The following is a 14,451-nucleotide window of genomic DNA, read 5'->3' as shown; positions in this document are numbered from 1 at the left end:
ATACTGTTTCATTTGCCTCAGGGCAGACCTGTAGAACTTTTTTCTCTTCAGTACTTCGTATAACGCCTGCCTGAACACTGGATAACAGTAATTCCTGTAATACTACAGTTACTTTAGTAACTACAATTTACTGAATACTTATTCTATGCCAGGTATGGTACCAATCACTTTATATATATTAACTCATTTAATTTTCATAAGGATACTATGAGGTAGGTACTCATAAAAATACCCATTTTACCGATACAGTTAACCGAGGCACGTCAGTTCATTCTTTCTGAGAGTGGTGGTGTATGAACACAAAGGTAACCTTTGGTCTTCATAGTCCCACATACTCTGAGGTATTTGTGGCCCAAAAGTCATAGTGTTTATTCCTCCACATATCCTTGAGGTAGGAGGACATATTTATTCCTATCATATAGATGAGGAAATTCAGGCAAAAGGAATTTCCCAAAACTGAGTTTATGAAGCTAAATTTCTGAGAAAGACTTGATTCCAGTCTTATGTCCTCAGAGACCCCTTTGGATGGAGAGTCTGAGTCTGCCTGAGCCACACCGTCATTCTCCAGCACTGTAATGTACGTGTTTTTTTTTTTTTTTTTTCTTAAATTTTTGGCTGCATCGGGTCTTGGTTGCAGCATGCAGGCTCTTCCTTTAGGCGCACGGGCTTCTCTCTAGTTGTGGTGCATGGGCTCTAGAGCGTGTGGGCTCTGTAGTTGTGGCACACGGGCTCTCTAGTTGTGGCTCGAGTGCTCAGGAGTTGCAGTGCAAGGGCTTAGTTGCCCTGCAGCATGTGTGATCTTAGCTCCCTGACCAGGGATCGAACCTGCATCCCCTGCATTGGAAGGCGGATTCTTAACCACTGGACCACAAGGGAAGTCCCTCTACTGCACGTGTATTTAGCAGAAGTCTTTGTTCTAGGGCTGAGGGTTTTCACTATCATACTACCTTGCTTATATAAGTAGAAAACAATATAAATAAGATCTAATGTTTACGGAGCCTGTAGTTGACGTCTTCCTTTTTTCTTTTTTCTTTTTTTCTCTTGGCCGCCTAGTATTCAGTCCCTTTCCCAATTTGGGGGAAATACTCATCATAAGAATCCTGGTGGAAGTCAGAGGGGCCATGTACACTCTCTCCTTCCTCTGACAGCTGTGGTGCTGGCCTTTGACATCAATTTGGTCAGTGGACACTTCCATGAGGACTTGAATTCTCGTTCCCTTTATATTTGTGTCACTTACTCTGGAGTCATTTGCCAAGGCTGGGGGAGTATTCTGAGGGCTGCCAGGCTGTACTGCTGAAAGATGGTGTCGCGTTTTCTGCTTTTTGATTTTGCAGAGCTGCTGATTCCTGTGCACTTTTCCTGCCATCATTACTTTGTCATTTTGATGGTACTGTGAACCCCTGAAAGCCTTAATACATTCCTTTTCTGTATGTTATCCAGAGCTGCTTTCTTGCCTTCAACCAAGAGTGCTGACTGAGTTAGAGCTCTTTGTAGTTTGTGAAGCACCTGCATATGCATTAGTGCCTCTGGTCTGAAAAACAGCTTCATCTTCTATGTAACAGATGAGAAAACTCCAGCCACCCTGTAGCCTGATAGCGATTCTAGTTTTTATTTGACATGCAGAATGACTGTGATGAAAACAGTACATTCAGGAGGTGCTGGGGCTGCCTTTAAAAAACACCTGGCATAATACACACCATCATTCTGCTCTGTCTGCGCACCCACTTCTGCTTCTGAGGGTGCCTGGTGGTCTGGCAGGATGAACACTGTGTGCTGGCGGGTCCCTGCACTAGGAACTCACCCCAGCTCACACACATCTCGCTGCAGCTCCTCAGAAGCTTCTTGTCAGCTGCGCTGCTCTCTCAGCTAGGGAGGGTTTGCTGGGGCCAGGGGCTGAGGCTGCTTCTCTAGCTGCTCAGGGAGGGGACAGTTGGCTACGGGGAAGGGACGAGGGTGGGGCGGGCTGATCCGGCTAAAGCAGGGGGTACTATTTAAAGCTGCATGCCTGCAGGAGCAGCCTCGTCACAATGCTTCCTCCTGCGCCTTCCTTTTCCTGTTCTCCAGAGAGCACTTTCCTCTGTTCTGTTCCCCACGCCCACCCATTCCTGTTGCCAGCCCTTCCTGCTCCCTAGCCTGCGTGTCTTCCCAGAGCCCTGTCAGTTTACTACTCTGTCTCTTGGATGTTCTTGAATTGGGGTGTGTTCCTCTTCGTGTCCGCCCCGCCTATCACTTCCTCTTCCCACTCCTTAACAGTGCGTCTCCTAGTTTCCCATCTCCCCAGCTGCACTTGCACTACTTGGCAGGCCCCACATGGGTAGGAACCGAGTCTTGAGTTTTTCAACAGTGTATGGCCAGGCAGTGGGCACAGGGCTTGCTTGATGCGTAGCAGGCAGGGACCCAGGGATCATCCATCATATGGAAGAATGACTGTGTGAGTGAGCGAGCGAGTGAATGAACTCTCAGCCCCCCTTCCTGGCTGTCTCATGTTACAGTCCCAGCTCTTCTTCAAAGGCTAAAGAGAGGGCTTCGGTGAGATAATAGGATGAATACAAGTAGAAGCCCCCAGCATGTGGGATCTGCTCAGGACACCTTTCTTAACTCTGAATCTGATTCCACACCACCAACCTCAAACCACCCAGCAAGCAGCACATCTCTTGTGATTCTTTCCTGCCTGCACCCTTCCCATCTAAACCAGGGCTGCTGCTGCTGCTTTTTTTGTTGTTGTTGTTAAAACCAGGACTGCTGATGCTTTTTCTTTTTTTTTAATTTTTATTTTTATATTGGAGTACAGTTGATTTACAATGTTGTGTTAGTTTCAGGTATACAGCTAAGTGATTCAGTCTTACATATACATATATCCATTTTTTTTTCAGATTCCCTTCCCATATAGCTCATTACAGAATATTGAGTAGAGTTCCCTGTGCTATACAGTAGGTCCTTGTTGACTATCTTATATATAGTAGTGTGTATATACCAATCCCAAACTCCTAATTTATCCCTCCCCCCCTTTGGTAACCATAAGTTTGTTTTCAAAGTCTGTGAGTCTGTTTCTGTTTTATAAATAATTTCATCTGTATGATTTTTTTTAGATTTTACATATAAGTGATATCATATGATATTTGTCTTTCTCTGTCTGACTTACTTCACTTAGTATAATAATCTCTAGGTCCATCCACGTTGCTGCAAACAACATAAGCCATTCTTTCTTATGGCTGAGTAATATTCCATTGTATGTATGTACCACATCTTCTTTATCCATCCCTCTGTCAGTGGACATTTAGGTTACTTCCATGCCTTGGCTATTGTAAATAGTGCTGCAATGAACATTGGGGTGCACGTATCTTTTTGAATTAGGATTTTCTCTGGATATATGTCCAGGAATGGGATTGCTGGATCATTTGGTAGTTCTATTTTTAGTTTTTTAAGGAACCTCCATACTCTTATGCATAGTGGTTGTACCAATTTACATTCCCACCAACAGTGTAGGAGGGTTCTGTTTTTTCCACACCCTCTCCAGCATTTATTGTTTATAGAATTTTTTGATGATGGCCATTCTGACCAGTGTGAGGTGATACCTCATTGTAGTTTTGATTTGCATTTCTCTAATAATTAGTGATGTTGAACATCTTTTCATGTGCTTTTTGGCCATCTGTATGTCTTCTTTGGAGAAATGTCTATTTAGCTCTTCTGCCCAGTTTTTTATTGGGTTGTTTGTTTTTTTGATATCGAGCTTCATGAGCTGTTTGTATATTTTGGAGATTAATCCCTTGGTCACTTCATTTGCAAATATTTTCTCCCATTTTATGGGTTGTCTTTTTGTTTTGTTTATGGTTTCCTTTGCTGTGCAAAAGCTTTTAAGTTTCATTAGGTCCCATTTGTTTGTTTTTATTTTCATTACTCTAGGAGGTGGATACAAAAAGATATTGCTGCGATTTATGTCAGAGAGCGTTCTGCCTATGTTTTCCTCTAAGAGTTTTATAGTGTCCGGCCTTACATTTAGGTCTTTAATACATTTTATTTTTGTGTATGGTGTTAGAAAATGTTGTAATTTCATTCAGGTGGTGGAACTGGGAGGTGAGGTGGGGCATTTTGGAAATACACAGGGGCATTTTTATTTGTCAAGGTGATTAGGACACGATCTATTGGCACTTAGAGGGTGGGAGCCGGGAATACCAACATCCTGTACTCTGTGGATAGTGCCATACACAATTAATTGTCCTGAGTCCTGCATGATTTCTGGTGCCCCCTCTTGCCCCAACATTTAAGTATGAAAAAAAAAAAAAAAGAAAAACAGGTGGGTTGATTGGAACACAGAGAAGAGGCAGAACCAAGGGAACGGTGGAGGTGGTGCCTGTAATCCCGGCCTTCCCCACCATGGCAGCTGAGCCTGCAGCCCCAGAGAACCCAGGAGTAGCAGGGGAGGCAGTACACATGACTCTGGCTTCCTGGCCACGGCAGTGCCTGCAGCCACAAGTAGCTGGGCAGCAGTGGCAGTGGTACCTAGGATACCGGCCCACCAGCTGCTGAGGTGCCTGTGACTCTAGCCCCGTGGTCTACCACCTGCAGTGGTGGACCCTGCGAACCTGACAACACTGGACATGGCAGAGGCACCTGCATGACCCCAGCCGGCTTCCACCCTCCCTCCCAGTGGTAATGGAGCCTGTGACTCAGGGGATCTTGGACGCAACAGAAGAGCCCACCATCCTGGTGCACAAAGTAGCCACATCAGCAACACTGACCCCAGAGGAACAGAAATGATAAGGAGGGCATGGGGCCACACCTGTGACAGAGGTGGTAGAGGGTGGAGAGTACTGATTCTCAAACATAATTTATCAGAGGCAGTGCAGGTAAGAGAAACTCAAAACTTGTGCTATAGTGCCACCTACTGGAAAAACAAAAGAAAAGCCTCTAATTTCTAAACTGTCGAATTGTTAGAATCATGCAGAAAGTTGTTGGCTACTTCAAATGCACCGGCAGAGGAACAATTCATCAAACACTATGAAGAACCACAGTAACACCATACCACAAAAAGAAAATGACAATTCTCCAGGAACCAAACTTAAAGTCACAGAATATTGCGATCTCACTGGTAGAGAATTCAAAATAGCTCTCATGAAGAAACTCAATGAGCTACAAGAAAACTCAGAAAGGCAGTTCAGTGAGCTCAGGAATAAAATTAGTGAACAGAAGGAATACTTTACCAAAGATGTTGAAACTCTAAAAAAGAACCAAACAAATTCTGGAGCTGAATAACTCAATAAATGAGATGAAGAATGCATTAGAAAGCATTGAAAATAGAGCAGACCGTATGGAAGACAGAATTAGCTTGAAGATAGAAATCTAGAAATGATACAACTAGAAGAGGAAAGAGAAATGAGATATTTTAAAAAGTGAGGAAATTCTATGAGAGTTATCTCTTTTAGGAAGGGTGACATTAGGGTAATGGGTATCCCAGAAGGAAGAGAGTGAGAAGGGAGCAGAGAATTTATTTAAATAATATCTGAGAATTTCCCATACCTGGGGAAGGAACTGGTTATAGAAGTCCATGACGCTAAGAGAACATCTAATTACCTAAATGCAAAAAGACCTTCTTCAAGACACATTATATTAAGATTGTCAGAAGTCAGTGACAAAAAAATGAATTTTAAAGGCAACTGGGGAAAAAAGGATGGTAACCTACAAAGGAACCCCCATTAGGCTTTCAGCAGATTTCTTAGCAGAAACCCTACAGGTCAGGAGGAAGTGGAATGACATTCTTAAAATATTGAGAGATAAAAACTGTTGTCCAAGAATACTCTATCCAGCAAAATTATAGTTCGTATATAAAGGAGAAATAAACACTTTCCCAGACAAACAAAAGCTGAGAGAGTTCATCATCACTAGACCTTCCTTATAAGAAGTGTTGAAAAGAGCTCTTTACCAGAAACAAAAAGGCAAAAGTACATAAAACTTTAAGCAAGGTGATAAATAGAACCAGAAAATTGCAACTCCCAGTCAGAATAGGTTTTAAACACTTTATTATAGCATAAAGGTTAAAGGGGGGAGCAGAAAAAAATAACTATAGCTACTTCAACTTTGTAACAAGCTCACAACATAAAGAGATAATTTGAGACAACAAAAACAAAAAGGGGGGAAAGGAAGAAACCCATATAGGTCAATGAAGATAAGATGCTATCAGCAGAAAAAGGATTATTTTACCTACAAGACATTCTATACAAATCTCATGGGGACCACAAAACAAAAATCTAGAGCAGAGACATGAAACATGAAAAAAGAGTAAACAGAAAAATATCATCGAAAACCCCCAAACTAAAATAGCAGACAGGAACACAAGGACAAAGAAACAATGGAGATATAGAGCAACCAGAAAACAAAAGGTAAAATGGCAGTACTAAGTCCTCATCTATTAATAATCACCCTAAATGTAAATGGATTGAATTCACAAATCAAAAGACACAGAGTGCCTGGATGGATTAAAAAACAAGACCCAACTATATGCTGCCTCTAGGAGACACACCTCAGCTCCAAGGACAAGCATAAGCTAAAAATGAAGGGGTGGTAGATGATACTCCAAGCAAATGGCAGACAAAAGTGGATGTAGCCATACTCATATCAGACAAAATAGACTTCAAGCCAAAAAAGATAACAAGTGACAAAAACAGACAGTACATGGGGACTTCCCTGGCAGTCCAGTGGTTAAGACTCTGTGCGCCCAAAGCAGGGGGACAACTTTATTAGGTTGCTTTTCCGAGCTCTTACCTCTGTGATTGCCTCAACTTTAAGTTTGCTAGGGTTCCTCTTTAAAAAGTAAAAAAAAAGAAAAAAAAAAAGTTGACTGAAACAAAAAATTCAAAAAGAATTATTCAAAATTCACAGAACGAAATAAATGTAAAAGAAAAGTAAATAATTATACTTTCAAGGGACTTTAAAGGAAAGTTTGTAACTCACATCTGAAGTTATAAAAGCTTAAAATTGCAGTAAGACTCTGGACACCCTATATATGTTATAAAAAGGTGCTCTAGATCTGATGTGGTCGACGACCACTCACCTACACTTCGCACCTACTTAGAGCAGCCAGCTGAAAACGTCCAGTCATGAAAGTAGGACGCAACGTGGTGTGGAGACCAGTGTCTGAAAGCCAGCTGACCCTGACCTCCACCCTGAGGGAAGAGCGCTGCTCCGGCGCTTACCAAGGCAAGTTTTGGGGCGTCTCTGAGCCTCCGTTACCTTATCTGTGAAATGAACGCGGGAACAGTTGTCTCTCTGGACAGTCTTGGGAACCAGATGAGAAGCCCAGTAGGGCTCACTGGACGACCCGAAGCAAACCGCCAGGGCCTCTATCCACAGCCCCGCCTTCACCTTTGTTCCTCCCAGTTACGCAACAGTGCAGGCACCCGGGAATGGGGGGAGCGACAGGTGGCCTCCGTGCCCTCCTATGTCGCGCCAAGGGCACCCGGCCGCGCTCCAGGGTGCGCTGCGGGTAGGGGCGTCTGCCCTGCCGGCAGCGCCCCGGGCCCTCTGGACTCGCGTCCCTGGCTGTACCCTGTGCGCGCTCGAAGCCCGGGTGCCGCTTGCACTTGGCCTTGGTTCCCCGGCCTGTGGCGCCGGGCGGGGCAGCGGCGGGACCTTTCCGGAACTTTCCTGGGGTGGGGGTGGGCTCGCTCTCCCCGCCTCCAGCTTCCGCCCAGGGCCGGGCGGGTCCCAGCAGAGGCGAGAGCCCTCGCAGGGAGCGGCTGCTTTTGCTGCGCCAACGCTGTGGCCGGAGGCTCTGCGCACCCCTGGGTAAGAGGCATCCCGCGGCCTATATCGGGCACTTGACCAGGGGAGGGGGACCGGGCGGGGACAGAGATCACCCCTAAGGCCGATTGTTAACCCAGCTCTGTCCCAGCAGCTGAGACTGCGCGGCCCCTGTGTGTCGGGTTACATCCCTCTTCACACTTTTCTTCCCCACCCCCGGCATCTACAGCTAGTGCTGCCCTTCCTGGAACCCGGGTCTTGGGACTCCTTCCGGCAGTGTCGGGCCTCGGGGTCGCGGAGAGGCTGACCTGCGAGGGGCGGTTAAAAACCCGAAGTATCCGTTGTCTTGTGTATGGGAATTTCTTGGTATCTTAGTGTGTGGGAATTTCTGGCACCTTCCGCTTGTTGACACTCAGCATGGTTCCCAGGGCGCGAGGGGTGCTCAGCCCCCCGGGGGTAGGAAGTGACGTCTGCTTGCCCACAGTGGGGCACATTTATCCACACAGCTCGTGGCACGGAGTGGGGCTCAAGGAGTCAGCTTCAGCTGCGGCTGGAACCAGCAGAGGGGAGCATTTAGGGCACGTGCTGAGCAGGAACTGGTGGAAAGGGTAGAAAGGGTCCTCTCGTGGAATTGGGGTCCTTTCCTTTCCTCTTCGCTTCTCTCTTTTAGTTATAAAAGAATCCCAACCTAGCTTCTTACTCAAAGACACAGTGAGCAGAGCCTCTGGATTTGCCTGGGCTGCCCATTGCTGTAATGTAGGGTTCTGACCCATTTTTCTCCCAAGTACCACTTTGGCATTTCTGGGAAGACTAAGGACCACTTCTTGGTGCAGTGCTTTTGAAGGTGTAAAATAAAAGGCATAGTATTATAAAGGAAACCTATTCCAAAACACTTGTCAACATATGAAAAGAATTTATGTAGTGGTATATGTGCCTTTAGAAAAACAAATGCATTAAGTAACATGATCTAGCAGTGGATCTAATAGCTATCATAATTTTGAAATAGTAATGAACATAAATAATATTTCAAGATTTGGGCAATGTTTGTGATATAAGAAAATATCTGTGATTTCTATTGGTGACAAAGTCATAGGTACTGTTAGTACTGCTGGGGTTTCTCGCATAAATATATGAAGAAAGTGCTAAAGTTCAGTTAGAGATTAGTGAAAATAAAGATATAAATTTTTATCTTCCACCCAAGTTCAGGAAGTCAGGACACATGGCTTCTGGTCTTGACACTTCCACTGACTAGCGGCACGAGCTTGTCTTTTGGACTTCTTTTCACCTTGGCTTCTTCATTGTACGGTGGAGATAATCGTACCTTCCCAAGTATTTAAGGTGTCCAGTATTGCACCTGGCACAGAGGGGTGAAATAAGTACCATTTATTAGAACTTGTCTCCCTCACTAGACCCCAAGCTTGTGGCCATCACCATTATGTCCCCAATCCTGGTACATGGAATGTAGTCAATAAACATTTTTTGAATGAATAAGTGCATTGGAGAGGGTTGCTTGTAACTACATCTAAAAAACCCAGAATTTATCCAGGAGACAGCTGGTGGTTTGGTGGTTTGAGAAATGACTCTGCTTAAAATTCGAGCTGCTTTTTCCTACTGGCTGAACAATGTAGAAACACATCTGGAGCTGGAGGGCTTGAAATGTCAATCAGGGCCTATGGGTCTGTGCGTGTGGGGCTGTGTGGCTGGTGTTTTGCCAGAGAAAATGAAATTGAGTGTTGATAGGAAACTAGAACTCCTTTGCAGAACAGTTTCTCCTCCATCTTGCCCATGTCTAGGCCTGTTAATCTGATGTGATGTAACGCAGGAAATTGTCTTATAGTGCATGGAGACAGACCCATGATGAGGCATTTCTGGGCACAGATGCACATTTCTCTTTCCTCTTTTCTTTTCATGTTTCCCTGCTCCGTCACCCATTACATAACTCCTCTATGACCCTTGAAGATTTGGTAAATAGGAGCAGAAGGTGAAAGTTGCTACAAGCTGCCTAGACTAGACCTAAAGCCAACTAGTTGCTTCTTAATTCCCAGCCTTAAAAGTCTATGTAATCCAATAAATGTGGATGGTAATATGAAGAAGAAAAGTAGATCCAGCCAGTGAACCCTGTGGTTTACTTTGTAAAATTGCTAAGTTGGGGCAGAGAGATGGGGAGAGAACTTTGTAAAGAACAGTAAATTTAGACCACGCTGGGCCTGTCTATGCCTGTAACTTTGAAGAGGGCAAATGCTGGTGTTATGGACTGAATTGTGTCCCCTCAAAAAGTCATATGTTGAAGCCCTAATCCTCGTACCTTAGGATCTTACTATTTGGAGAGAGGGCCTTTAAAAAGGTAATTAACGTTAATGAGATCATAAGCATGGGGCCCTAATCCGTTATGACTAGTGTCCTTATAAGAAGAGGAAAAGACACCAGGGGTGTGCAGAGACGGGACCATTTGAGGGCATAAGAAGGTCCAAGCCTAGGAGAGAGGCCTCATGAGAAACCAAACATGCTGACACCTTGATTTTGGACTTCTAGCCTCTAGAACTGTGAGCAATCAATTTCTGTTGTTTGAGCCACGCAGTCTGTGGTATTTTGTTATGGCGGCCTGAGCAGAATAATATACAGGCTGAGGAATTTTACACTGAATGTGAGCTCTTTATTCTCTTTCTTCCTTTGTTGCACCGACCTTCAAGGCCATGTGTTCCAAATGATGTTGCTAAAAGGTGGAGGAGGAAGGCTCAACCCAGATAAGTTTTCTTGTGTCAAGCCGCTGATATTTCTGGTTCAATTTTTGCTGTAGGATAGCCTGATGTTAATCAGGCAGACTAATTCAACCTGGACCTTGCCTTTTGAAAACAAAAGCTAAGCATCTGACCTTTTGGTTCTGCAGTTCCGTGGGATGAACCCTCCTGGAGGCAGTGGGTGCCACATGTCTGGTTGCATGAGTGGGGTTGACTCCCAGGGTAACTGGGAATCTCAAGGTGAAAAGAGTTGGTTAATATATCAAAATATTATACCGCTGCAATTACATAGGGCCCCAAGAGACCTTGCTCTTGAACTTCCAGCCTCTAGAACTGTGAGAAAATAAATTTCTGTTGTTTAGCTGTGGGTTCTCTCTTTTTTCTTTTTTAATGGCAGCTCTAACAAGTTAATATAACTTGGCACTCTATTCTAAGTCGTGATCCCAGCAGGTCCATCACTTTCTTTTAGGACCCCTCTCCTTTACCTACCCAAGAATATCTTATGCTCTCTTTCTACAGACACTCTGTATTGTCCCTTGGATCCTGTCTGAGGTCGTTAAGGCCTTCTTCACCTTCATGGTCCTGACTGTTAGGAAAAACAGTCTTAAGCAAATGACCAGCCTAGCTGCTGAGCCGTGTACAGAGCAGATGCTTTTATAAATGCATGGTGGGTGATGGGATGATGGTGTTGGTGATCACCCTTAAGTACCATGGGGTAATTCCTTTCCAGTCATACTGAATTTACAAATTTGACCCTAGCCCAGCCCTCAGGGAGCTTTCATTCTGTGTAGCTGGGAACCAGCAGCTCTAGCCCAATCTACAGTAATGGAGAGGAAATATCTGTGTCTTTGTCCTGGGACCAATCCCTGACTTCTGGAAGGGGGAGACCTCAATAGTGGGGCCTATGGTGATTTCAATCTATGATACTTTCTTTTTCCCTTGGCAGTTTGCTGTAAGGCAGCCCATGGTGTCTTGATGTGTTTTAACAATCACCTTGTTTACAGTATAGATTGTGAGAACATCCCAAGGAGGTGCTGCGTTTAGTAAATGTGGTTTTGTGTTTCTGTGAGCATGTGCATGGTGCTTTAAGTGGGTGACGGGCCATCCTATTTTCTGGCCAACTGGGTTTGCACGATAATCGTGAGCCTTTCAAGGTCTAGGTAATCAAATCCAAGCTTGTTTTGAGTCATAGAGTAGGCGAGGTCTTTAAAGTCAACTGGACACATCCACTTATTTTACGCTTGTGGAACAGGACTCAAAGCGGTTGCGACTTGCCCATGGCTCCACAATGTCTGTTTCCTCACTTATAAACAGGGATAATAATACCAAGCTCTCGGGTTGTTGTGAGAAATTATGTGAAGTTCACAGTGTAATGCCTGTCACATAGAAAACCTTCAATAATTTTTTCTGATGTTTTTGTTGTGTCTGGGATAGTGCACAGCAACTGCCCAGTGAATCATGGTCAGTAGTGGTCCTGGTGTCAGACTTGGGGGAAGAGAAAGGGAGATATGTTTTCCATTCTGATTATGTTCAAGGCTTGGTTACAAACCATTGTCATTCTTTGCTGCAGTAGTTCAGAGCTCCAGTCAATTTATGGAGTTAGTAGGACAAGTATTCCCATTTGAGTATCTGCTTGTGAACCTCTGTTTCCCTTTTCCCCTCGTTTAGAGGATCACAGAGTTTGGAAAAGGAAGGGACCTTTGAAACTACCCAGTCCAATCCTTTATTCCACTGATGAAGAAAACATGACCCAGAATAGTTCAGGACAAGCCCTACCTGGCACTACCTGGAATGTGGACTTGGGTCTCCTAACTCCTGACATGTCCTCAGACAAGGCTTTTGCAGGAATGGGGAACTGTGTCATTTATTTAGACATAGGAAAGACACTAGCTTAGGGAACCTGGCACACCTGTTACTGTGTCTACCCCCTCATTCTATCCTAACCATTAAAGTATTGAACTTGGCATCTCTTCAATCACGTTCAAACAACACATGTGTAACTTGTAATTAAAGAGTCTCTTCTCATTGTGTTAAGACCTCACACGCTGGATCCCATGGAACAATATGCCTGACAAATTGGCCAGTCCCTGTTTATAATGAAACTCCACTCCTCAGAGTCTTCTTGTATGTGATACTCTGAGTGGGAATTCCAGCACTCCAGAGGCTGATGAGTAATTTTATTGTGATCGTTGAATGGGTTCAGGAGATCAAGGCAAAGCTGGATCCCTGCTGTGTGACTGGAAGCAAATTAATTCCACATTAGGCCTCCCTCTCCTGTGTGTCTTGTTGTACAGCCTCGGGATGGACACACACAGGCATATGCAAACATTGAAACCTTCAGTATACTTGACTAGAGACCAACTGTGAATGGTGGGGTTGAAGGGGAGCTAAATTGTGATGATTTATACACTAGAACATGAGTGGTCAAGCTCCCACTGGCTAAAACAACAGAGAAACAAGGCACTTCCCCCACCCCCCCCCATATAATTCAGACAAAACCTTTAACTTTCAGTTGAAATAATCCAATTGACTGTCTTATTTTTTCTTTTTCTGGAGCTGTAATGTGAGAGAATTCTCTTTCTGTAAGTAGGATTTTTATTTTCTGCTTAGCAAATGTATGGTTTGGTGAAATTGTCAGTCCCTCCCTATTGCAAAGCTCCCTGATTGTAAAATGAATATAGGCTGGGGAAACTTGTAGGAAATTTCTCAGTAGCAAAGGGAGCCACTGTTTCATTGCCACGTCCTCATTCGTAACTCTTAATCAGTAATTCTTTAAAGAAAATTCCTACAGTTTCCCCCTAAAGAGTTAGGGAACTAAAAAACCCAATGTGACTAAACCCTGAATCATCAGGGAGCTGTACGGGATTGTTTCTGTTGCCTGGACGATTTGCTCTTGGTCCACTACTAGAGCACTACCTTCACAGCTTCATGTTTAAACAAATATTTGGCATTGTAGCAGCTCTAGAGGTAGAGTTCCAACATGGCCCTGCAGGCCTAAATGAAGATTGCCCCATTTTCTTTATTTGTTAACAAAATAGTAATCCAGTTGCTGAATTCAAGGGGAGGTGTGAGCTGAGAGGAAGGGCGCCACCTGCCTAATCCCTTCTCGGGCTCAGCTCCTTCGGCTCCTTCGTTCTCAGGGTCCTCAAGGGGCGTGGTTTCCTTCTCTCTCACCCTGCTTTGGATCTTCACTGCACTCGGAGTAATCCAATACTGTTACTTACACCGTCTCTTCAGTATAGCCACCTGAACAAGGTCCCAGTTCACATCCTTCCTTCTTTATCCCCTGTGGCAAATTTGTCACAAAAATTCCTTCAACATCTGTTTTGCATTCACACCTTCATCTCTGTTCTCATGTCTATTCTAAGCCCTTGCTGGTGCCTGAATTTCTGAATCAGCCACTTAATGGACCTTCATATTCCTGGTCTTCCCTGTGACGATAGACTCTTCTTATTCATCCCAGGTTCCGCAGTGCTTAGCACAGTGCCTGGGACATAGTGAACACTCAAAAATGCTGAACTCAACTGAATTGCTCTAAGTCATCCTCTCGACTCCCCCCAGGGGGTCTTCTTCAGTTTCCTTAAGAACTTCCAAGGACGCTCACTGCCTTTAGCAGGGACCACAGCTCATGTGCAGCTAGGGCTGAGCAGTAACAAAGGAGTATTGTAGGCCACGTGGGGCTGGGTGAGAGGGAACCTTGTGCAGGGTCTACATGGGCAGTGACGGCTCAGCTCCAGCCGAGAGTTGACATGTGAGAATGTGGGTTCAGTGTTGTCAGAGGGGCCAATGACCTGGAATCTCAAGGGTAAGATATCCAAAATTTTTAACGTTGGCACTAATTCAAAATTTAAGCAGAATTTGTGAGTCAAACAAAACACAGCTCTGGTCTGCATTGGGCCTGCATGTTGCTACTTTGTGACCCCTAGATGAGATTACGATTGTCTAGGATTAAGCTTCCAACCTCAAATTTTACTTA

The 14,451-nt window shown here is 44.5% G+C and overlaps 1 protein-coding gene across 1 annotated transcript in view; it reads left to right on the top strand.

The window, feature by feature from the left end:
- The first annotated feature begins 7,403 nt into the window (after positions 1-7,403).
- SQOR (sulfide quinone oxidoreductase) overlaps positions 7,404-14,451 on the top strand; it is a 46,166-nt gene continuing 39,118 nt past the window's right edge. The window contains exon 1 of the mRNA XM_059913367.1: positions 7,404-7,782. The gene's annotated coding sequence lies outside the window, so the exon portion shown is untranslated. The remainder of the gene's footprint in view (positions 7,783-14,451) is intronic.

The sequence above is a fragment of the Balaenoptera ricei genome, chromosome 2 (genome assembly GCF_028023285.1).
Source record: "Balaenoptera ricei isolate mBalRic1 chromosome 2, mBalRic1.hap2, whole genome shotgun sequence".
NCBI classification, from domain to species: Eukaryota; Metazoa; Chordata; class Mammalia; order Artiodactyla; family Balaenopteridae; genus Balaenoptera; species Balaenoptera ricei.
The sequence above is the reverse complement of the archived record's forward strand: the minus strand, read 5'-3'. Positions and strand labels throughout refer to the sequence as shown.